We start from the raw sequence: 11,791 nt of genomic DNA on the forward strand, positions 1-11,791 counted from the left end.
TCTATCAGTGTTGCCAGTATCTTTCATGCCATTTGGATAAACACTTTAACTGTCATTTGCATCAAAATGGCAGATTCGTGCTCAAAACCAGCATCAATTTGTCCTGTACACTGGGGGGGTTACTGGATATGCAGATGCACCAGGAGCAGCTCCTGGAGGAGCGAATGGGATCAAGTCCTCGCATGAGATGAGACCTAAAAGTAAGCAGAACTTGGCTCTGAGCTGACTCCTCTGGGATCTGGAGGAAAACCAAGCTTATATTTAACACACATGGGGTTTGCAATTAAAAAATTATGATTAGAATATTTCTTAATCGTTTTGGCAGAGCTATTTATTGCTGTTATGATCTGATTCCACTGGAAAGTACCTTCTGTGGTAGGGTTTTAAATTTTACTTTAAAAATATTAGAAGCATGCCAAAACATTTTTTTCTCTAGATTACAAACAACTGGAGAAAGGCTTCTTTTTAAGACACATTTATTTCATTCTATATTTCTGGCTATTTATTTATTTATTTGTGTCTAAAGTGAAAATATAATAAGTCATCCTTTTTGCAGTGCAATGCTCTGGTGTCAGTAAAGATATTTGCTGTGTCCTCAATGGAAAGTCTTCTATCCTATAATTTCAGGAATATTGACTGATGCTCTAATGGCCTTTTACATCTCTAGTTGGAAAATCTTTAGCCTTGTTATTTAAATTTTAAGAAGAAACCGATGTCTCCTGTCACTTACTCTGATGACCTTTCATAAGGTGATAAAGGTTTCTATAGTGACCTGAGGAAATGATGTCTCAGGTATCATTGTGAATTAAAAGTCTGTCGCAGGAAAAGCTTTCTTTTCTCTCTCAGGTATCCAGTTCTGCCTTTGTCTTTATTCCAGTTGCTAGACATGGAGAAGGACTCATAAAACATAGTATTTGGTTACATGGCTGTCTTTCATCTTTTAGAGACTTTGCAATGTTGAAGGGAAGTAAAAGGGATCATGACAAAGCAAAGCTGGGTTGGTTTTTTTAATGCTATATAACCATTAGTGTAACAAATAACGTGTATGTGCAGAGTCTGCTGAGCGATGATGCCACTGAATTCTGTGACCTGTGATATCAGATAATTTATTCCATAAACTTCAGGAGCTGGGTTTGTTTCTATAAGAAACACAAATTATGTATTATTACACATACAGGTTGGTGTGGGGATGGCTCTAAGTTCCTAGTTTCAGATCTCATGTAAACTTGCTTTTAATGTCTGAAAGCAAAAGCTCTCTTGGTTAATGTTAAGAATTAGTTCGTTTTGTAGGTAAAAGCTGAAAATTATCTTGGAAATAATCTGAGCACCTGTAGGGTTTGGGTTTTTTTTTTCTTTTTGCCTTTTTAAGGGGACAGGGATGCATTTATGCCTTCTTGTCCTTCTAGATGAAACAACATGTTATGCCATGAACATTTTGATTTGTCAAACCTGATGCAACAGACACCTAAAACAAAGTCTGGACAGTTGCAGCATTTTCAGTTTGAGTTTCTCATTGATATAATTCAAAATGAAGGAAAGCTGTTAAGGTCTTCGTGCTATCTGTATAGGCAACATTTGAAAATAAAACTTGGCCCTCCGTAGCAGACTTACACTGTCAATCTCTGTTAGTCAGAGCTGAAGAGACAATTTTCTAATACTTTCCTTTGGATCACAAAATGGAAGCTGATGAAGACCGGGAATCCCTGGGCCAGGTGAGGCAGAGCGATGGCAGTGGCGCAGGTTGGCCGCATTCCCAGCACTGGTTGTATTTGCACCTTGTAAATGTCAGTGTCTGAAAGAATATATCCGTCTCCGACCTTTCCTTAACACAGTTCACAACTTCCTACTTCTGCAGTGCGTTTCCACTTACTGTTGCTGGATGTACTTAATTCTTATATGAGTAATATGTATTCTCACTAAAGCAGAGCTGTTGAATTCCTCACCTGGAAAAGGCGACTTGCACCTCAGAAGTATATTGTGAGGATGGGAATAACTTGGATACCTCAGTGATGAGTGAGATGCAAATACCTAGAGAGATAATGGAGATAGTTACATCTCACAATGGCCTGGAGGAAAATTTGAAAGAACAGGAATGCATAAAGCCAAACTGCATAATGCATAGTAGTCATAATTAATAGATTAAAGTTCGTTGTGAAACAAGTCTCTCTATTTAATAAAGTAAAGAGACTATAAATAGTGACATAGTTGTAGCAAATAACAATGTAAAATGCCATGTTAAAGTTGTAAAGCTAAAGAGCTGATAAAAATGTACCTTGTTTTAAATTTTTTACTGATGGGAGGCTGATTATCTTAAATAATATGCCCTGATCTCCAGGCATATTGACTCATTCTTTTTCTCTAAGTACTTATAGTTGCTGGGGGATTGAAGAAGTTGTCAATCCTTGCTTGTTAAGCCCTCCTAAAAAGTTCTGCATTTTTCATGTGAATCAGTTTGCCTAAACAATGTTGAATTTTGCTTCTGTTGTAAAATCATGTAGATCAGCAACTGATATAACTTTAATTGCATAGGGATGTTCATGGGTTTTTTTCTTTTTTTTTTTAAAAAAAAGCCTGCCAGCAAAATTGCTTTTTGGTGATGACTCTGCTTGGAAAGTGCTCTGCAGGGGCCCATTCCCGATTGATTATCTTTCACAGCTAATAGCTTCAAAGGCTATTTGGTGGACAGTCCAGTTTTACATTTAAATGTAAATCTTGATAGCCTTGACAGACTGATGATCAGGAAAAAAGGGAGGTAAAACCAGTAAAATAAATGTACAGCTAGCATAACTTTCACCAGCTCCTCCAGGGGCAATTGTGGTAAAATTAAAATGGTTACAGTTTGACAAAACTCTATAGAGTGGACAGCGAGTGAAAACTTTCCTCAAAGGTCTCGCATTAATAAGTTGCTAAACAGCGTATCGGCCTTAGAAGTTCAGTACAGTGTCAATGGCTCCCATTTGTGCTTCATTTGGATCCCGGAGTAAAGTTCAAAGCACTGAAGCCACCAAGGGAAAGCCAGTCTTTGATGAAGCTTCAGCAGAGAAGTTCTCTGGAAAACCAAGTTCACATCCGCAACTCAAACCTCATGGCAGGCCAGGTGGCATCTGTGTGAGAAGGCTCGTGGGTCAGCCACCAATTTCCTGCGACGTGGGAGAGGTGCCGCAGCTCCTGCTGGGACCAGCGTGATTCTACCCTTTTGGGCAGGGGAACAGGAGCTGTGCTGGCTCTGGGCCTCTTTGCTCGGGACGATGAAGGTGCAGTCTGGATTTTGACAGACCTTGTAAGGATCACTGAAGTGGTATGAAGATAAAGCTAATGAAGATTGCAGAAGTCTGGTTCCCCAGCCATTATGCCAACTGCCCCGTCCCTTTTATGAGGTGGCTGAGATTTTGGTGTAGTGAGGGGAAGATAGGCTTCAGCCTCACATCCAACGTGGAAACAGATCAGGAAGCAAAGGGACATTACAGATTGCATAGTTGAGGGCTCCTTCAGCAATGATGTGCCTGTCATCTTCAGCGCACGATGACTGAATTGCAGCAGCCTGGACTGGAGGGCCCTGCAGAGGTAGCCCACATGCTTTGCCATTGTCACCTTGCTTCTTTTTGCCCTTTCCTTGAGCCTCGTTCTGCCCTCACACATTCCCTTCAGATTGCAGTTAGCGGCTTTGTTGGCTTCATTGCCTGAGCAGCTCCAGACTCTCCCAGTCACTGGCTGTGACGTATTCACATGCCAACCGCACAGTGTTGAGAGAAAAAAGCACTCCTTGAGGATGGAGCAAGCAGTTAATGCCATCCTGTTGGCAGGAACCCTGGGGAGAGGCTCCTTGCAACAGAAAACTACTGGAATAAAAAAGGTTATCCACAAGTAACTCAAGTTACTCCATTATCATCATTTAATTTCTGGTGTTCTCCAGGACTCCTTCTGTAGCAATAGTGAAGTGGTTTTCGAGCTGTCTGCCTGTGTGGGTCAGTGAGGAGCCCTGGACCACACGAGCTGCTTGCAGGGTTACAGATGCAACTGCTGCTCTGGCCCCGTGAGCCAGTCTTGCCATCTGCTTCCCAGGCACACAAAGTGCTCTGAAACTGCGGTCAGTGAGTAGTGCTACCTCTCTGTTTTTTTGCTAAAATATGTTGTAGAGGAGCTGTCATCTCAAACTGAGCCGCTGACCACTGTGTAGCATCTCTGTGAGTGCTGCTGGTCCCTTTGCTGTTCGTCCACAGCCCATGAGCAAAAAGGTGGACAAGGAATTCCCCCTTTCCAAAAACATCTCAACAGCTAGGAGTAGGGACCTTTTTCTCAGTTTTAATCTGTGTTGCCATGGAAACTGAACCACAGACACTGCTCATTTTCTCCTGCATAGTCCTCAAGTGTCCAAACACTCAAGAATGCCAGTTACCCACTCTTCAGTATTTTCCAGACTTGTAAAGGAAGGAAAATTAAGGGACAAAAAAGGAAAATACTCAGCATAGAAGCCATTGAGTAACAAGAGATGGAGGAAGGGAAGCCTATCTGTCACAATGGAAAATAGGAAGGTAAAGAATTATGGCTACTTGGTGATGAAGAGATAGTAGAAAAGGTGTTCATCCCGAGCAAAGGCTGCTGCAAGGGACAGGCACGCTCTGAAAAAAGCACCCCTTGTCCTCTATTTGCTTTTTCATAACATTTTCTGAAATGATTTACATCAAATCTGGGGGCTCAAAACTGTTTGTACTACAGCAGCCAAAATAATGCCCATCACAGCTCATCCATGTGTAGCAATGAAACCAGCAGCCAGGCAGGAACTGGACAGATGTCTCCAACCTAATCGTGGAGCTGGTTAGCCGTGCTCCGTGCCAGTGTGAGTAAGCAGCGCTTTTCATCCTCTGGGTGTCAAGCTAAAGCCAAAGTGTTGCAGATAGGGAAAGTAAGAGAGTAGACCTTGTACTTGTCCCTCAATAGCAAGTCCTTTGCAGAAGGAGAATGCTTTTGTTTAAATTACCCTTAAATCCCACTCCAACAGCACAATATTCCTGTCTGATAAAGGTCATCTAAGCATATCATATTTTTTCTTCTTCTTTTTTTTTTCTAACCTTCAACAGCTCTATAGATCCTCTGCGATAAATCCCAAGCTCCCTCGGGAGCGATGACTGCTGCATTGACAGTAGTAAAATGGTATCAAACCCAGGCAAAAGCCCACCTGCCTTTTGTTCATCCATCAGTCCTACAGGGCAGGACCGTGAATTAACAATGATGTCCCCCTTCCCAGTAATCATATCCTCCTTCCAATATAAAATTAAGAAAACCTCACAAAGGATGTTTAACAAGAACGGATATGTACCCGCTCCTTTCCCTGCTGAATTTGCTCCTGTTTTTTATTTCCTCAGGATGTACAAAGCCAAACAGCCAACAGCTCCAGAATTTTACCTAACTGGCTACAGCATCGAAAAGGCCCAAAATGAAGAGGCTTCTGCTATGAAAGAGCTCAACCCGCAGGAGTTTTTTGAGCCTGACCCCCTCCAGACACTGTAACAGTAAATGTGGGTGATGTCGCGGCAGCAGCGGCGGATGGGCAGGACTTGGCAGCAGCGAGGGGTGAGCGGTTCCTGGCATGAGGGCTGGGTGCGTTTTTTCTGATGGAAATCCCTCATGCAGAGACGGTGACTTGGGGACAAAAACTCAGCTGGCTCTCTGCAGAGTTACTGAACGCCAGCTAGGACAGGGCAGTTGCAGCAACACATTCAAATTTGAATTAATCCTCTTTTTCTCCCCGTGTAGCTAAGTCTTTAATAATAAATTCAACTATCAATCCAGTTTAGGTGAAAAGGTATGATCTATAAAATCCATGGGCAGAAATACGAAGTTCTGTCTGTATTAAGCTCTGAATATATTATTCATGTGGCCACTGAACTTTGCAGAAATCTTTCCGTTGACTTCACCAGGCTTCATGTTAGAACCTTAGTTTGGAAAACTGTCAGTAATACAAAAGAAAACACAAAAGGAGTTTGCTTCACGTGTTCTTTTACCTTTCTGACATGCCAGTTTCCTGTGGGTTAAGTTTTCAGATATTAGTCTCACGAGCCACTAACGCATGCATAATTGGTCAATTTGCATGTGCAAATTTCGGTTGTTTGCCATGCATCTGCACATTCTTTTGTATGCATTCAATTTTTGCATTTGTTAAATAGAAATACTTTGTATTTGGAGGAATACTAGACCCCACACACAATTCTTCTGTTTACTATGATAACTAACAACAAGTATTAAAACCCAAACAAAAATAAACACACTCACTGTTAAAGCATTAATAATTCATATAGAAAATCCAGTTTTATCAAAAGGTTTTCTGTTTTGTAACTATCCTTATTATAAAGATGTTAACTTCTTTAAATCACAAAGGTTCATTGTTTTAGTTCGTGTTTAGACATACAGACTAACCTAAATGTAGGGATTTTCCTCTTCTGCATTGTTATTAGTGAAAACAATTACCAAGCACAATTTCTTTGAAGAGAACTCTCTGAAAACTTAATCCTTATTCCTTTCAATTTTAAAGTTGCCCCATTTAAACATTGTCTATCATTTTCTGTGTTCACACTTGGTAAAAATCTGGGTGTTCACTAATTTTATGTGACCCCTGTCCTGCTTCTCTGAGCTTTGTCTGACAGAAGAAGGTATCGCTATGGTAATTGAGAGCAGTTTGGCAGTAAGAAGCAAGTTAGCATCGCTGATGAGTTATGCCATCAATACCAAACTGATTTCCAAGATAAATGCAGCCCTAAGGCGTAACAAAGCACAAGTTATGGCCAACTGTCTGCGTATGTGATCATCTTATAGTGATAATACAGCTTACAGCTGTTTTTATCACTAGTTTGGTGATGCATTTATTGTGGTTTTGTAAAGAAAAAGATCTAATTAAGTAGTCAGTGCAGTGTTATCAGCTAAATGCTTTAGTTCTCAGTGAACAAGCTGTTCAGTTGACACTGAATGAGTCTAAAAAAATTGAAGTATATATGATTTATTAGAAAAGCAAATAATTTGGGTTACAGTTACAGAAAGAGAATGTGAGGCCCCTCAGTGACCACATCGTCTTCTATGTACAAACAATTGATAATCTTATCAATGCAAAGTTGCCTCCAAGCTGCATTTGAAAGCATGTTGCCTTTATTCCAGCTTCCACTCCATTGAAATCTGCTATAAATACCTACTTTATAACACTGACCCAATATATAAATTGCTTAGTTCAAAAGAAAAGCTTTTTTGGAGGAAGGAGGGGATGGAGTAAACGCAGTGTGTTGTAAAAGCTAAGTGGTTTTATTGGCACTTTAAAATACCCTTTTATGCTGAACCCTATCAGCTCTGATTATATATAACAACAGTAGTTATGTATTAAAAATGTGTGTCAATAGTTCTACTAACACTGTGATTTGTCATTTGTGTGCCAGAGGTCCCAACAGGATTGATTGACAAAATCTAGCCTCGGCTTAGAGAGATCGGATGCTGGGTTATGTTGTTTGTTTGGTAAACTGATAGGAGTAACCATCTCAGCTATTTAAATAAGAAACTTCATCTATCAACCACAAAAATGCTAATGCATTCTGCCCTCACACACCTCTTACAGATGTCCATTCATGATACCAGTGGAGAAACTTAGACTGCTGTACCAAGTCATCAGTTCTCATAGGAGTTTATCAATCAAATAATGAATAAAACCTCGTAAAGATTAAGGAAGAAGTATACTCATATTTTCATAGGAAGGTTGATATTCTTCTGTACTCAGGGGTTTAGTATTTGCTCTCATAGCTGTGAGGCTAGATGTCAGTGATTGTAGAGCCTATAAACTCTTTTTCCCAAGACAATGTCTGTGCCACAGGAGGTAAAGGTGTCTCTCACTGAGAGGTATGAAACATTATATTTTCTATGGAAGATCTATTCAAGTGTAGCATACATTTTTTTTGAGCAACACTGTAGTCAGGGTGTAGTCGCTCAGACATTTTGCATCTAAACTTCTTAAATAAGCAGCATATGAAGCAAGCAATAGCACTATTCCTTGCAAAGATCAGTCAAGCTTTTAAAAGTGTGGGTTTGAGACAGTACTGTATATAAAACAGTGAACAGAGTTGCACTGCACTTGCCACAAGTGAGGCTGTCCTCCGACAGCAGGTGTTGAGCCTGTTTTATTCCGCAAGGGGAACCTCTTTTTCAACCAGCTTGTTCTGCCTGCGTGTGAATTCACGGGCTGTGAAATGAAACATCCCCCAGGACAGCTCGCTCTTTGAATTCTCTCAGCTGTATCACACATAAATTATGGTACTCTAAGACCAGAGGAAGTAATTTAATGCTAGAATTCTCCAAAGGGTTCGACTGCTTGTTTTGCTGCGGCGTAGCTATGTTATATATTATACATAAACAGTGACTTTTGAAGACCCCCCTCCTCTTTGCAGTCATAACTATTCCCACGGGAGTTAGATCAGGAACTTTATATTGATGATTCCAGAGTAGTCAGTACTTTGTTTTCTTTTCATACTGCCCTCAGCTGAAAGACAGGCTGCATAATGCCTGCAGGAGCGGCCAGCTGCTTCTCGCCCTTAGTGAGCGTGCTTTGACCAATGGGCCACAGCTGGAGAACATGCACCTTCCTTCTATATAGCTGTGGATATATATCTGCTCCTATCACCCTCGCAATCACGTCTTTAGGTGCAGCTTCTTTACTGCACGCAGCAGTCACTGAACAAATGCCCGTAAAAGATGCTGCTGTTTGCTGCTGTAGTTTTTGTTACCTCCCAAGGCACCGTGCTGATAGTTGGAGTTAGTTGTATGGAGCATTTGGCAGCCCTACAGCTGCTCTGATTCATCTCCTTAAAGAAAATAACATTGTTGGTGGTTAAAGCCATTGTGCTGTACTACGAGCCAGAAGGATGGGGGAAAAGTTTTCTGCTCTGGAAGTAACAGCATCCGAAAGAGAGAAGGAGACAGCCAGGAAAGGTAATGTTTGGAACTACCTGGGTGAGCCTCCGGGCTCAGTGCTTGAGCTCTGCGCCAGGGTAGCTCCGGAAGGAAATATCCTGCCAAGTATTAGTTGTGGCTGACATTGGTTCCCACGTGTATGGGAAGTTTGCAGAATTATCGCTTTAGGGTGACAGAAGTGGCCTTGTTCTATTTGTAAAGCACCTACTACTCTTTTAGTGGCTTACAGATAGAAGGTAAAAGAAAGAATCATTTCAAACCGTTTTTGTTTTAAAAATCCATTTATAACTTTGCAATCTAGACTGATGAGGGTAGTCCCAAAACTGGCCATCAGCTAATGAGGCTGATCACACCCTGCCTGCTCTGTATCAGTGGAGGGAAACAGTTTTCTCCAGGGCTGAGTCAGAACAGTGTCAGCTTTGACTCATCTACTGGGACAACTTCTCTCTCTGCATTGATAGGCAGCGAAATTAAACCCTTGAGGCTGAAGTTGAGCTTTGTAAATATTCCCTCTACAGATGAGATGTGTTAGAGACTCCCTTCCTCCATCTGTGCTGGCTTAGTTTACAGGCCCTCGTTTCTGTTTTAAAAGTAGAAAGACTATTACCCAAAATGTATTTTTTTTAATTATTATTACTATTTATTTATTTTTTTAATTTTAAAATAAGTTGAACGTTCTTTTTAGGCTGTACATCTCAACACCAGGCTCTGGGCAACCAGCACGTTAACCAAGCGATGCCCAGGTGTTTCTGACTGAAAGCCCTCTGCTGAGGAACAGCAATATGCTGGTTCTTCTGTTGTATAATACAAAATGCATCCAATAAACTACCCAGCCAGTTCTGTTACTAGCCTTAAGATGTCACTAACTGACTTGGCCTTGGCTTTTTCTGATGATTTGCAGCAGAGCTGGGGCTGGAGAAGCGGAAATAGGCTGTTATTTTTAACACATCTCTCCCCCCTCCTACAGTGAGTGACAGACAAGGTGCTGATGTCAATTGGCTAGTGTTACAGGCATTAATTAAGTCAACTAAAAGTCCTTTTAGTTTCCATTTCCTTCTGCAGGGACAGCTAACCTACATAAATAGGAAGTGCAAGAAGAGAAGGCGAGCGACCCGCGGCTCGCGGTGCTGGGGAACGAAGCCGAGCTCAGCTCCCCATCCCGTAGCGGGCGAGCTGCCCCAAGTAGCAGTCGTGTGAGGACCCCAGCTGAAAGATTGCTTTATTGTGTGGTTATGTTAAGAACCCCAGTGTTTCTTACTGCTCTTTTTTTCACTGCCCCCTTCTTTTTTCATGTTTCTCCACTCCGAGCTCCCCACGCCTTGCACTGCGCTGCTGACGCTCTGTGGCATTACTCTCCTCTTTCCTTCTTTCACGCGTCTGGATTCTCCCACCCTTTGCCTGAGCTGAGTCTCGGTTGGAATACGTTTCTTTTAGCCAAAGGACTGTGATGGTCTTTAATGTTTGTACTGAGATATTTGCACTGTATATGCGTACATGGATGCAACTGGAGACTGGTAGAGAACTGCTTGGTGGGAGGGCTGGTTTATCCCTGCTCCAGCGTGGGCCCTTGCAGCTCCAGGTGCTGCAGGATGCTCCAGGGAAGTTTCTAGGTGCCTGGATACGCCTTGAGGAGTCAGCCAAAGACCAGCACGACCTTAGTGTTTATCCACCAAGCTGCTGTAACCCACTGCATGGCCAGGCAGTGGCACCTCTGGTAAAATCCCTGAGTGTAAACCTCTGAAAAGCAGTGTTAAATCAACATTTTGTTTTCCACTTGCAGTAGGATAAGACTGTACTGAGCCAGGCCTTGTGCTGTCGATTCTTTAGCTCTCAGTCATTTTGGTGAATTTCAGGATGGCACCAACAAGATCCAAAGTAAGAAAAAGCATTGACATCTTCCAGTGATCTTTAAATTAGATCTGTAGCATCCATCTTACTTTCATCCGTACAGCTGGGATTGGTGCCAGAATTGCCTTTTCTTTTAAGCAAGTGTTGGGACACTGCAAAGGGTAGAATTTAACACAGAATTTCTACTCTAAGATATGCTGCATGTCATCTGAGCGCCTGGCAAAAAATAACAGTTAAACTGGGGAGGATGTTCTATCTTTTAGCTCCTTTGTCTGTATTTATAGTTGTTAAATAAATGTCATACTTCCATAAAACCAATCACTATCACTTTCTTAACATTTTGTTAGATGCTGCAGTTTAAGTTATCTTTGCACTAAAATGCTGTTACCTGCCCAGGCCTTATTACATAGTACGAAGAAGTTCATATCTGTATCTTATTCAGATAAGCAAAATATATGCATTACTTTCCAAGATTAAAGCATACTTTACTGAAGTACAAATCTGTGATAAAATCTAAATCTGTTAATTTGTTGGTTTGGAGGTTTTTTCCTGTTCTGTGAGCTGTTTCATTCTTTCTGATGGAAACTTTTTTTCTCATAATTCTACAAATGCTTAATTGATTGGGATCTGGTCTACATTTTACTGCCGTACTAGTAAAATGTTTTTAATGGTTATACAAGTCAACTAGTGGCTTTTGCAAGAGACATCTGTTATTCCTGTAAAGTTTATTCCCAGCAGCAAACAGGACAACCAGAAGTCACATACTAGCAGCTAAGGTGACACAAGTCATATTCACAAAGCTTTCATCCTACAGCTGAAGTTTTCTCTCTTTTCACCTGATGAAGATTCATAGCACATTATCTTGGCACAGATTTGCCAGGACAGGAAAAGCTGTCTGTCGGGTTTCTCAGGGTTGCCTTCACCGGGGAAGTGAAAGAGTACGGCCAATGGGGGAGGGCTGGACGCCTGTTTAATTGTGCTCATTAATTAGGAAAATAAGTGA

The sequence above is a fragment of the Cuculus canorus genome, chromosome 16 (genome assembly GCF_017976375.1).
Source record: "Cuculus canorus isolate bCucCan1 chromosome 16, bCucCan1.pri, whole genome shotgun sequence".
Classification (NCBI taxonomy): domain Eukaryota; kingdom Metazoa; phylum Chordata; class Aves; order Cuculiformes; family Cuculidae; genus Cuculus; species Cuculus canorus.